The 12,470-nt window shown below is 52.0% G+C and overlaps 1 long non-coding RNA gene across 1 annotated transcript; it reads left to right on the forward strand.

Annotated features, from left to right (window-relative positions):
* The first annotated feature begins 4,414 nt into the window (after positions 1-4,414).
* Positions 4,415-9,893, forward strand: LOC138746372 (uncharacterized). Its single transcript, XR_011346912.1, has 3 exons — positions 4,415-5,360; positions 6,043-6,108; positions 9,449-9,893. It is a non-coding gene; the product is annotated as an uncharacterized lncRNA (long non-coding RNA).
* The last annotated feature ends 2,577 nt before the right edge of the window (positions 9,894-12,470 follow it).

The following is a 12,470-nucleotide window of genomic DNA, read 5'->3' on the forward strand; positions in this document are numbered from 1 at the left end:
CAAATTCACACAATTAATAATAATGCTCATCTAATGTGTGGCATCTATAAAAGAAAAAATAAAAAAACCACCTCCCACCTTCATCCCCAATATCCTATCCTCTCCACTTCTCGCCTCAACAGAAGTGTCTGTTACTTTAAAGTTTCATTGAATAAACGGAGGCCTTCAGGTGAAAGGGAGTGTCAGGGTTTCATGTAAATATCCACACCCACCCTTGGTAAATATGGGCTCCATATTATTATGACATATCGAGTTGGAGTGGCCTGTTAACCGAGACACGAGCCACTACACTAGAGAGCTGACAAACACGCTGACAGCGCAGACCCCATTGGGGCCAATGCCCATCCCAGGGGATGACCCACATGGTTGGGCACAATGAACAACGGGAGGGTCGCCTTCCAACCCGAGGCTGGAGCTGCCTGTTCAAGCAACTTATCTTCCACTTCCACTTCTTGGGTGCATGTCATTCTTTCCAGACTTCGCGGGAGTGTGCCTGCTACAGTGGTGAACTCAGCAGGACCCAGCCCTTCAGTTGGACGTGAAGATCACGGTCCAGTTGGCTCTTCAGATGGTTTGGTTGAAGCTGTCAACGTTCTGGATGTCGCAGCCACACGTGGGGTTCAAACAGGCCAAGGACCAGTTCCACCTCCAAGAGATCACCGCTGATGACATCCATTACTCCTCCATGACGTTCTTGCTCATCAGGACATGGCAGCAAGGCTCATCGACTTCCGACATTAGCCTCCCGAGCAAGGCAAATAGGATGCCCTCAAGGAGCTCTTTACCCGCACCTTCAGGCCACGCCTTTATCCTCCACCTCATTCTGTTCCTGCTCTCACTGTCGCATGGCCCAGACAGTCATCGTGCTATTTCTTTTCAGCTCTCACCAAACGCCCTGGACCCACTTTTCAGGAACTCTTCCCTCTTCCTCCCTACGTCATTGGTATCTCCATGTACCACAACCTCTGGCCCACTTTAGGATGTCTTGGACACCAGCAGCAACACCCCAGACACTGGCACCAGGGAGGCACCACCTGGAAAAGGTCCAGGGTCCTAGTCCAACAGTCTTTTTCCTGAGCATCCAGGCAGCAGAGAAATATCAATGGTTGCTCAAAGCAAAATCCTCATTGCGGTGCCCACCGACAAGTTGAGGCACAAAGTTTTGTGGGTCTTTTGGGTTACTGGTGCCAACATATTCCCCATCTCACCCTGCCCCTCCATCTACTGTACAATGTTGCCCAGAAAAAAACAACTCTCCACTTCATTGATGACCTGAACAACAAATGGCTTCTTTAATGGCAAAACACGCTGTTGAACACCACTGCCACTGACCACAATCATCCCCAACCCCTCAAAACTGGAAGACCCTTTGAATGACTTGTCTCTGCCATGAAGACAATGGCCTAGTGGAGCATAAAGCAAAAGAGGCAAGGTCGCCGAGTCCCACACAGCTTCTGGTTCAATTCCCTCCTGGAAGCTGCCTCCCGCGACTCCCCATCTGAGTGTCAGATGCTCGCCTGCTCACCACAGAGAACCAGATGGCAGCAGAGACAGTCACACTCCAGCCACACCTCCCCAACATGTGATGGGTTAAATCTGCGGATGCCACTCACAGCAGACCGAAGAAGTGGTACATGGCAGACCGCAGAGAGGCCGGGCCCGAAGGGCTGAGCCACTTGCAAGAACAGATCATGTCCTGTCCGAAAGTGACAGCCTCCCACCTGAATGACCCCGAGAAGAGCTTGGGACCATGGCCTGGGGAAAACCGTTCAACACCCTCGATGCTGGACAGCAGGAAAAAGCTTGGTTTACTGACGGCTCCGGCTGGTGGAGGTGCGAAAAACAGCGGTGTAAGGTGGGAGTGCTCCAGCCCACCACAAATAAAGTACTGACACAAGAGGGTGTGGTGGAGGGGAGAGCCAACTGTTCAAGCTGGCAGCTGTGGCACTGATCCGAAAAGGGACAACCAGGCGGGCCCAGGAGCCTCTTTTCCGATTAGTGCCACAGGATTTCTGGGCTGTGCCAAATAGCACGTCAGTGTGGAAGGGTCGGCGGCAGGAGACAGGGAGGCAGATCCATGGCTGCCTGCTCTGAGGACAACAGCACTGGCAGATATTCTGAGAGGTGGAACAACAAAAGAATAATCAGGGTCCACCACGTGGATGGACACACCTCCAGGAAAACCGCTGAAGCTGACGCGATGCCACTGTGGACTGAGCTGCTCAAATATGCTCTGCCACTATTTTCCCCAAGCAGAGTGACCCCGGAGCCTTGGCAGCATTGGAGCATCATAAATGTGGGCATATGGGGGCACTTTGATGGACAGAGGATCTGGGGGTCTCATGATGTTGCAAGAACTGTGATGGCCAAATGCCCTATTTGTCAGCAATTAAAACCAAGGGCCACATTCGCCGGGGTTCGGGAGCTGTCCAAGTCTGATAAATTGACCATATCAGTCCTCTCCCCTGCCAAAATAAAAAGTGATATGTTCTCATGATGGACAGCACATACTCGAATGTCCTGCCAGCGGGCCGACCAAGCACCATTTAAGCGTGCTCCATATGTGGAATACCCTATCGGATAACGTCCACCAGCAATGGGTGGTGATGCCAAGTATTTGGGGCCACCTGCATATCCCCTACTACCCACAGGCATCCAAGATCAATGAGTGAATGAATGACCTGTTCAAGGCATCGTATGTGACAAGTTGATTGTCAAGTCTTCTATCCATGAGTGGTTGCAAGTGTATCGATTAATCCGGCGAGTTTGTGTCTGTGTGTGTCTTTTACTCCTCATGCGACTTCACTACATGTGTCAATAAAAGACAACTGTGTTCAAATTCGCCACCCTTGGGACCCCTCGAATCAGTTTCACACACATAATAATTGGTGCAGTGAGCAGGGTCCTTCGAGTTCCGTCTGAACACAGCTGCAGTGGAGATGCTTTTGAATCAGGACAGGAACTTTCGTGCAGGCAGGGAGAACAAGATCTGCGGGTGGACTGACGAGAGTGCAGGATTGGGGAGCTTGGCAAGCATGCTGGCGGACCACGGCAAACTGGTAGACTGGTCCAAGCTCCTGGATCCACATCTTGAGAAAATAGGTCACCACGTGTTGTCCCACTTCAAGAAGTCGGGGTCCCCAAAATCTAAGGGGAATCAGAGGGTGCCTTTTGACTGCCAGTGTTTCTCCTGAGAAACCAATGTGAGATCATAGAAAGGAAAGATTTGGAGAGGGCCCAGGAAAGTAAGGAGATAAAGGTGTCCCAGCAGCGCTGCTGTGCACTGCAGAAGGCAGTACAGACTCCCCCAACCTGAGCCACTGATGTCGAGATGAGAGGGACAGAGGTAGCCAACAGGCATGCCAATCAAGGTCTGACTCCCCCCCCCACCACACCCGCAGTGAGTGAGTTTGTACTGGCCATGGAGCGATTAGCCGAGGCCATTTGCCAGGATTCAGGCATTAAAGGTTTCAGAACAGGCCAGGAAGAGCATGAAATCAATTTATTTGCAGAAGTTGTTCTGATATATCTGACAGACCCGTCACACTCATTGCCCAAGTTGTGCTCCACGCTGGAGGACTATGGGGAGATCTCTGGGTATAAGTTCTTTTGGGATATGTGCAAAATCATGTCACTTAGGAAGGGGGATTAGAGCCAATGTGAAGAAAATAGTCAACAAATGTGGCGGCAAAATGGGATCAAATATCTAGGAGTTAGAATAGATAACAACGAGTAATTTAGACCAGCTGAATTATTCTCCCCTTGCTTGGGGAAATTGAGAAGGATTTAAATGGTTGGATGTCCCTGCCCATTACACTAGTGGTGTCACAGAGAGGGGAGGTGTCACAGAGGGGGGAGATGATGACACAGAGGGGGTGATGATGTCACTGCATGGGGCAGCCATAGCTGAGTCGTGCCATGGCACAGCAACACGAGAAAGATGCATCTCCTGGAAGGGGATTCTGGCCCGCATGTCGGAGTAGGATGCTGTCTCATCCCAGGGACCCTCTGATCAACAGGGTTGTGTTTGGAAGCACCCTGCACCCATGGGTGAGATAAAGAGCCTGTTACAGGCTCCCCGACTGGGACAGAGCCTCCTCTGGCACCATCCTTCACCCAGTGTGGGCAGAGAGAATGGAGGCTGCATTTAATTTCCCCTCTCCCCATCCTGAGTGCAGGGCACTTTATGAGGCAGCTGGGGGGACTGGGGAGGGGAGAACAATGGCATGTGAGGGAATACAGGGGTAGGGTCTGTAGGAGTGGAGGGGAGAACGAAGGAACGGGGTTGCACCACAGGCTAATGTCAAGGGAGATTGGATCAGAGGTAGGGGACATAGGGTTGAGCTGGGAGGATGGGGTGCGAGGGGACGGAAGGCACTGGGGAAACCATGGGGGTGGTGTTGGGTGGGGGATGAGATTGTGGTAGAGGAATCGGGGAAGGGGAGATTGTGAGGTGTCTGAGGGAGAAGAGAAGTTGCGAGGGGGATGGAAGGTAGACCTTTCAACAGATATGGGACAGAGCTCCCCCTCCACCTGGAATGGGATCTGTCCACTGAGAGACAGGACCGCTCCTAACCCGCCCACCCCCGGGTTACAAGATCCCTTCCACCCTTGCATACACCCCCACACCCCCCCAACTGGGATAGGATTCTTTCCCCCAGTGGACCTGGATCAAGGTGCTAGAAAGTGTTTCTGCTGCGGCGGACCCAGCAGAGTTGAGCGATGAAGCGTGGGGGTCTCTCCGCACCACCTGCTCCCTCAGGCGACGGGGTCTCGCTTGCATCATGGAAGATCACGGTGTTGCTGAGCTTCTGGGAATGTGGAGGGCTTCTGCTAAACCTGTGGTAGGGTTCAGAGTGGTTCATCTCCCCGGGACGTGCTGAAGGTCAAGGATGACCCGATCCTCTCATGGAGGGAGGGTTGTAGACAAAGTGAACGGCTGCGGAACTGGCTTCAGTCTGAGGAGAGTGATCAAAGAGGGACCTGGGGTGGCAATATTTCTACTGAGAGGCTGGAACGAACCACCAGAGGATCAATTCTGACATTTAGGTGACCCTTGGAAGGGAGTTAGAGGGAGGGGTAGAGACTAACTTGGACAGCAAGGCTGGGTTGGGATAAATGACCTGTTGTGTACCCTCTGGGTGTGTAAATGCTGCTGCTTCTGCCCCAGAGGACATGGCAATAAGGTCACAACAGAGGTGGCCACACCGTGTCATGGACCCAACGTCTCCAAAGTGGTGTCCTGCACAGATGATAAAATCATCGACAATGGATCTTTTGGTGTGGTGCACCAGGCAAGGCTGGTGGACTCCGGAGAGCTGATTGCCATCAAGAAGATCTTGCAGGACAAGAGATTCAAGGTGAGGGGGAGGAGCAGTTGTGTGGAAATGGAACACCCTGATATTTAACTTTAGGCCTACAGCACGTTCACAGGCCCTTGCGACACATGACCCGTTTCGCACGTTCACAGGCCCTTGCGACACATGACCCGTTTCACACAATTACACCTAATTGACAAACAACACCCCAAACACATTTTTGAACGGTGGGTGGAAAGAGGAGCATCTGACAGAGACCAAGGCAGCCATGGGGTTTGGAAACAGAGAAAGTCACACAAACCAACAACAGTCCCCCCATCCCCACACACAACCCCCCACCCCACACACACACACACACACACACACACACACACACACACACACACACACACACACACACACACACACACACACACACACACACACACCTGGCAAATATCAGAGATTTTCTTCAAATTCATTGTTTAGTAGAAGCTGTGAAAACAATCATAAAAACTGAAATGATACTTCATTGAACCCCCTGACGAGTCCCCACTCCAGCGACACGAAAAGTCCCCCCCACCGACTCTCGACGAGTCCCCCACTTCGGACTCCCTAGGAGTTCCCCACCTCTGACCTCTTGACAAATCTCCTCCCCGCCTCCCCCCTCAACTTGGACAAGTCGCCCCTCAGGGCCCCGACCCATCGCCCAGCCTTGCTGATGTTCCTCTCTCGCAAACTGCAGATCGTGCGAAAGTTGGATCACACCATCATCGTCCCTCTTCTCAACTTCTACTCCTCTGTAGTCAAGGTAAGATCCACCTGCACCCACCCCACCCCCACTCTGATGCATATCATTTGCTGCTACCTTCCCCATTCCTTCAATCGATCTGTCTTGCTGCAGCCTCTCTGTTGCCTCCATCCTGCCCCTCTGACCAGTGCCGACTCCTTGACGCTGGCTGCCCTGCTCCTCACCCATTAACTCATGACCTCTTGCCATTTCAACTCCAGACAGCAGCAGCCAAGACCACAAGACAAGGTCGCCAAATTCGGCCACTCAGCCCCTCCAGTCTGTTTCCCCAATTCATTTCATGAATGTATTTTCCCCCATAACTCACTTCCCCAGAACCTTTTCGTGCTCTTCCAAATCAACGCCTGCTCTGAATCTTCCCAACAACTCAGCCTCCACATGTTCGACCCCAGCCAACACCCGGCTGCAAACATTTCTCATCTCGAAACGTCAATGGTTTTTCTCTCCTGGTGAATCCTTGCCTCACGAGGGAGGGCGGTCAGAGCTGCACATTTTTGCAGTCTCACCAGAAGCTGAATGATGGGGCAGCGGACGGGTCCACTACGGCCTGTTGACGCTCTGCTCGCTGAGCCCTTGGATTCATGCCATGTTGTGTTGAGCACTGGGGGCATCAGGCCTACAGAGAGCAGGAGGGGCTGGCACTCCTGTTGGGAGAGGCGCTGGGTGTTGGAGGGTAAATCCAGCTGACATGTTTGTATTGTGTCCAAGAGAAAGAGGAGATTTATTTGAATCTGGGTCTGGACTATGTTCCAGAGACGGTTCACTGCATGGCCCAGCACTTCAACAAGGCCAAGCAGCCCATTTCCATGATCGACATCAAGGTGGTTGTGGGTCTGGGTGGTCAAGTTGTCCACTGGGGCAAGCTTGGATGTTGGGGTTGGAGGATATGAAGGAGTTCACTGGCTGAGTCTCACTGGGGACTGGATATCGATGAAGGGTGCATGAGGGTCTCAATGGGTATTGGTGAGGAGAGAAAGGGCAGTGAGGGGAGAGGGGTGGAGAGGATGATGAGGATGGACGTTGATTGGCAGGGTGGGGCCCTTCACCCACCTCCCCTTACCCTCAGGATCCAGACCCGGCCAGTGTGGAGGCAGAGTGGGTCATGTTATATCGTTGTGTTGCCAGATGTTCAGGTACCAGCTGTAGCAGAGCCTGGCCTACATCCATCCTCAGGGGGTTTGCCATTAAGACATCAAGCCCTAGAAGATGCTGGTAGATCCCGAGATGGCCTTCTTATTGCTCCTTTATTTCGGCAGGTAGATCCACCCATGTCTGCCCGTTCACCACCTCAACGCGGTCCTGATCCCTCTCCCCAACACGTCCCCTCCGCACCAGCTCTCACCCCTCCCACACCAGCTCTCTTCCCTCCTCCCTCTCCCAACTTTCCCCTCCACAGCTTAATAACTTATTCTAAATAAGATTGTGGGGGGCTTAGATGGAATGAACAGCCAGCAAATTTTCCTAAAGTGTCAGGTGCAAATCCCAGAGGGCACCCGCTTCAGGTGAGGGGAGATTTTTTTTATGCAGAGAGTTGTGAGTGGTTTGAATGTGTCACCGGAGAAAGTGGTAGTGGCTGGTAGAATAGGTACATTTAAAAGTCTCTGAGATGGGCATGTGGATGTAAGGGAACAGAATTTTTACATGATAGAGGAATTTGGGGATATGGCGAGAAGGCAGGTAGGTGGAGTTAGGTCATAAATTAGATCAGCCATGATCATATTGAATGGTGGAGCAGGCTCGATGGGCCATTTTTGTCCTACTCCTGTTCCCACTTCCTATGTTCCTATGGGTGTGGTACAGGTAAAGGTGTGGAGAACATTGACAAAGGTCAGTATAGCCTTTATGGGCCAAAGGGCCTGTACTGGGCAGCAATGCTTGATGTTGTAATGGATGTGGAAGCTCTGGGAAGGGCTAAGGGAGGCACTGGTAAGGAAGTCTGCAGATGCTGGGGCCGAGGGCAATGCCCAAACATGCTGGGGAAACTCATGGATAGTTTTGTGAGGAGCAGGTCCTGCTTCACGAGTCAAATTGAGTTTTTCGAGGAGGTGTCAAAGGAAATAGATGAAGGTCAAGGACTGTATGTGCTGCACGAGGATTTTAGTAAGGTGCTTAACAAGGTCCCCACAGTGGCCTCATTCAGAATGTCCGGAGGCATGGGATCCATGGAGCCTTGGCTGTTTGGATTCAGAATTGGCTTGTCTGCAGAAAACAGACGGTAGTAGTAGATGGATTAATGACTAGTGGATCTCCAAAGGGATCTGCTCTGGGACCCCTGCTCTTTGTGATTTTTATGAATGATGATGGGAGTTGAAGGGTAGGTATGTCAGGGGATGACACAGAGATAGAGATGTTGTAGACTGTGTAGAAGGTTGTCAAAGGTCATCCAGTTTGCAGAGAAATGACAGATGGAGTTCAATCCTGTAATTCAGATGTACTTAAATAAGCAACTGGTCCAGGTTTATTTCCAGAGCCATTTTCAAGGGCACGAATAACAGTTATTCCAAAGAAGGTTGGAGACCCATTAAAAGTAGCTTCATATAGACCAATATCTTTATTGAATGCGGATTACAAGAATGTGTGGGCAGAGCACTTGGTTAATGGCAGGATTATGAAATGTGTGCAGGACAGAGAAATATTTAGATCCTGCTCCATAAATCACTCAAGGTTGCTGTCCAAATTGAGAGGGAGTTTAAAATGGTGTATTGTGTGCTGGCCTTCAGGAGTCAGGGTATTGAGTTCAAGAACTGAGAGGTAACATTGCAGATGTATAAAATTCTAGTCAGACCACACTTGGAATATTGTGTGCATTCCTAGGGCGAGAATACCAGAGGACGTCTAAATAAGGTGAGCTGAGGGAACTTTAGGCAAGACGTGAGGGGTACATTTTATTCACACAGAATGTAGTGGGTGGCTGGAATGCATTGCCGGGGTAGTAGCGGAGGCTGGTCCAAAAAAGGCATGAAAAGGATTTTAATATGGACAGGAATTAAAGAAAAATGGAGGGTACTGGTGTGAGGGAGCGGAGGGTAACATTGTTGTGGGGTAGGTTCAGATGGATCAGCTGAACGGTCTCGACCGATCCATCCATGATTTGTCTAGCATCTTGCTGCCATATCGTGGAGAACCAGGGTGTTGCCTGATGGAGACACATTACTCTGAGCTCTGCAGAGAGAGATCGTGGTTTTCACCAAAACACACTTCCTCAGGTAAAGCAGAGGAAGGGGAAAGGCTCCAGTGTTCAGGGGAAGGGGGGATGATGGGGGAAGAGTTGGGACCCTCCAAAGTCATTGTGATCAGGGCTCAGAGACAGTATCTCTATCACTCGTATTTCTCTTCCCAGCAGAAGGACCGATCTCAGAGACAAGACACGACTCCAGAAGAACCTCGCATCCCAGCTGAACAGAGGACGGACAACATTATGATGGCCTGAATCCCTCCCCTTCTTCTCCCTCTGGACCTGCCAACCCCATTCCCTGCCTCTTCCATGTCCCTTCACCCACTTCCCCTCTTCTCCTCTACCCCTCCTCCATCCCAACCCCCTCCCGCTCACCTTCCCCTTCTCCTGCCCTCACACCTATGCCCTAACCCCAGCCCTCCACCCTTCACCTCCCCTTCCCCTCTCCCCTTCCCTTCCCCTTACCCCCTCCCCTTCCCCTCCCCCTTCCCCTCCCCTAACCCTCCCCCTTCCCCTCCCCTTCTCCTCCTCCCCTTCCCCTCCCCCTTCCCTTTCCCCTTCCTACCCCTAACCTAGGGGAAGGAGGGGGAGGGGAAGGGGGTAGGAGAAAGGGGGTAGTGGTAGGGGATAAGGGTAGGGGTTGTGGCAAGGGGTAGGGTAGGGGGTAGTGGTAGGGGTTGCGGTGATGGGGAAGGGGTAGGAGGTAGGGTTAGGGGAAGTGGGTAGGTTGTAAGGGATAGGGTAGGGGTAGTGGTAGGGGGTGCAGATATGGGGAAGGGGTAGGAGGTAGGGTTAGGGGAAGGGGGTAGGTTGTAAGGGATAGGGTAGGGGGTAGTTGTAGGGGGTGTGGGTATGGGGAAGGGGTAGGAGGTAGGGTTAGGGGAAGGGGGTAATTGTAGGGGGTGCGGGTATGGGGAAGGGGTAGAAGGTAGGGTTAGGGGAAGGGGGTAGGTTGTAAGGGATAGGGGTAGGGTTTAGTTTTGGGTTGGGGAAGTTGGGTAGAGTTAGGGTTAGGGTTAGGAGCATTGTAGAGGTAGCATTAGGTTTAGTGTTAGGAGACATGGGGTAGGGCTATATCTTGGTTTATAGTTAGGTTTATAGTTCGGGGAAGTGGGCTTGTGTTAGGTATAGGGGAAGGGGGTAGGAGCAGGGGGGTAGAGGAGGAGTGAGGTTTGGGGTTAGGGGATGGTGGGTAGCATTAGGGTTGGGGTTAGGGGGCGGCATAGGCGTAGGGATAAAGTTAGGGTTAGTGGACGGGGTGGGGGTAGAGTTAGGGGCCGTGGAGTGGTGGTAGTGGGTATCGGTAGTGTTATGGTTAGTTTTAGGATTTTGTTAGGGGTTAGGGTTAGGAGTAGGAGGAAGGGAAGGGGGAGGGGAATGGGGAGGCGAGAGGGGGACGGGAACTGGGGAAGGGAAGGGGGGAGGGGATGTGGGAGGGGAACGGGCAGAGGTAAGGGGAGGGGAACGGGGTAGAGGAAAGGGGAGGTGAACGGTGGACGGCATCCCTAGCGCCTCCCCTCCCCTTCCCAACCCCCGCATTTCCCCTGCCTCTCCTCTCCTCCTTCCAGAAGAAGCTGGGCCTCTTTCCGTCCAGAACCTCCCTGTGGTTTCAGAGCCTCCGTTTCAGGAAGTGCCTTCGACGCTTGCTGCTGGACAGACATCTTGTCTCTTGATTCATTCTGTTCCGTTGATATTAAATTTATAAATGATTGGGTTTTTTAAAGCTTGAACTCAAAAGGCTGGTCCAGATAGACAAAACAGAAACAGGCCCTTCAGCCCCTCTCTCCTGCTACCTGAGCTGTTGTAATCAGTCCATATTCCTCTCACCCTTTTCATTCTTTGCTGCCATCCAGCTCATGTTGCCTTGTCAATCGCACGGCCTGTGGGAAGAAGCTATTTCCCTCCCTGGCTGCTCTGCTTTTATTCCTCCATATCTCCTTCCTGATGGCAGGGGGACAAAGATGCTCTGAGCTGGATATCTATGAGTCTATTTACAGAGCCCATCCCTGCAAACAATCAGGGGACCATTGCCTTGAGGTGGCACCCATGTTGCCTCTCCCTCAGCACTCTCAGAACACTACTGCACCCTCCTTCCCCTCCTTTCCCAGGTCTCAGTAACCCGCTGACAATTCCAGTCAGCTGCCATGTCTATACCCTGCCCCACCTAAACCGATGGATCGACCAGCACCTTCTGCCCTCAAGAGTTCGAGGAATCCACTCTCTCGCAATGTCCTGCTATCGAATGCCGTGCATCCTCCTTCCCACTTGGTTCCTCCTGTTATCAGGCGCCTGGATGGACCCCACCCTGTTGAAACTACCTGTGTTCTCACTGATCTCTCTGCGCCTCTGCCCTCCATCCAGGGGTCTTGGATTTCTTGTGGGGGTGGTGGAGAACAAAGCACCAACTTAAGGAGATGGGGAGCAGTACAAAGACCCACAGGTCCAGGAGACAGGGAGAACCACAGAGATGCCCATCTCTGTCATTCGGGTAAAACCTGATTATCAGGTGCAATGTGCAAGGAACTTTCGGTCCTGCTGCATGTGGGCCAGGTTTGGCCCATCCCCACACCACCACACTGTCAATTCCCAAAACAAATTTCCTATTCATGTGGGGGTCCAAAATGGATAGAGTCTGGAGAAGGACTCAATCAATGGGGACAAGGGTGTAACCAGCATGGCCATCATTGTGTGTGGCTGTGCTTGCAACCAAAGTGCAAGGGCACCAAATGCTGCTATGTGCTGAGGTTCTACCTGGCTCAGGTGTTGCGAAAGATTGGCCTGGCCCTGGTGCTGCACAATGTTCCAGTCAGCAGGACTTTGCCCCTTCACCTTCCTGGGAACGGTTTCATAGACAAACACATTTGACCACAAAGACATCAGGCAGTGGTCAGCAGAGAATGTCTGACACAGAGACTCTAGGACTAGATGGGATACTGCGGGGTGGTCCACGGAGCAGAGCATCCAGAGACAGACATCCAGAACTGCTGGAAAACCAGAAACTCGGTGAAAGATGCTCTTCAGTTTGCCTGAAACCCAGATGGAAGTAGCAAACACTAGAAGACATCTGTCCAAAGCAAAGGGAGGAAGATTTAGGGGAGATATCAGGGGTATTTTCTTTTACCCAGAGTTGTGGGTGTCAAGAATGCCTTGCCAGGAGTAGTGATGAAGGCCAAAACATTAGGGGCAT

The sequence above is a fragment of the Narcine bancroftii genome, chromosome 11 (assembly GCF_036971445.1).
Source record: "Narcine bancroftii isolate sNarBan1 chromosome 11, sNarBan1.hap1, whole genome shotgun sequence".
Lineage (NCBI taxonomy): Eukaryota > Metazoa > Chordata > Chondrichthyes > Torpediniformes > Narcinidae > Narcine > Narcine bancroftii.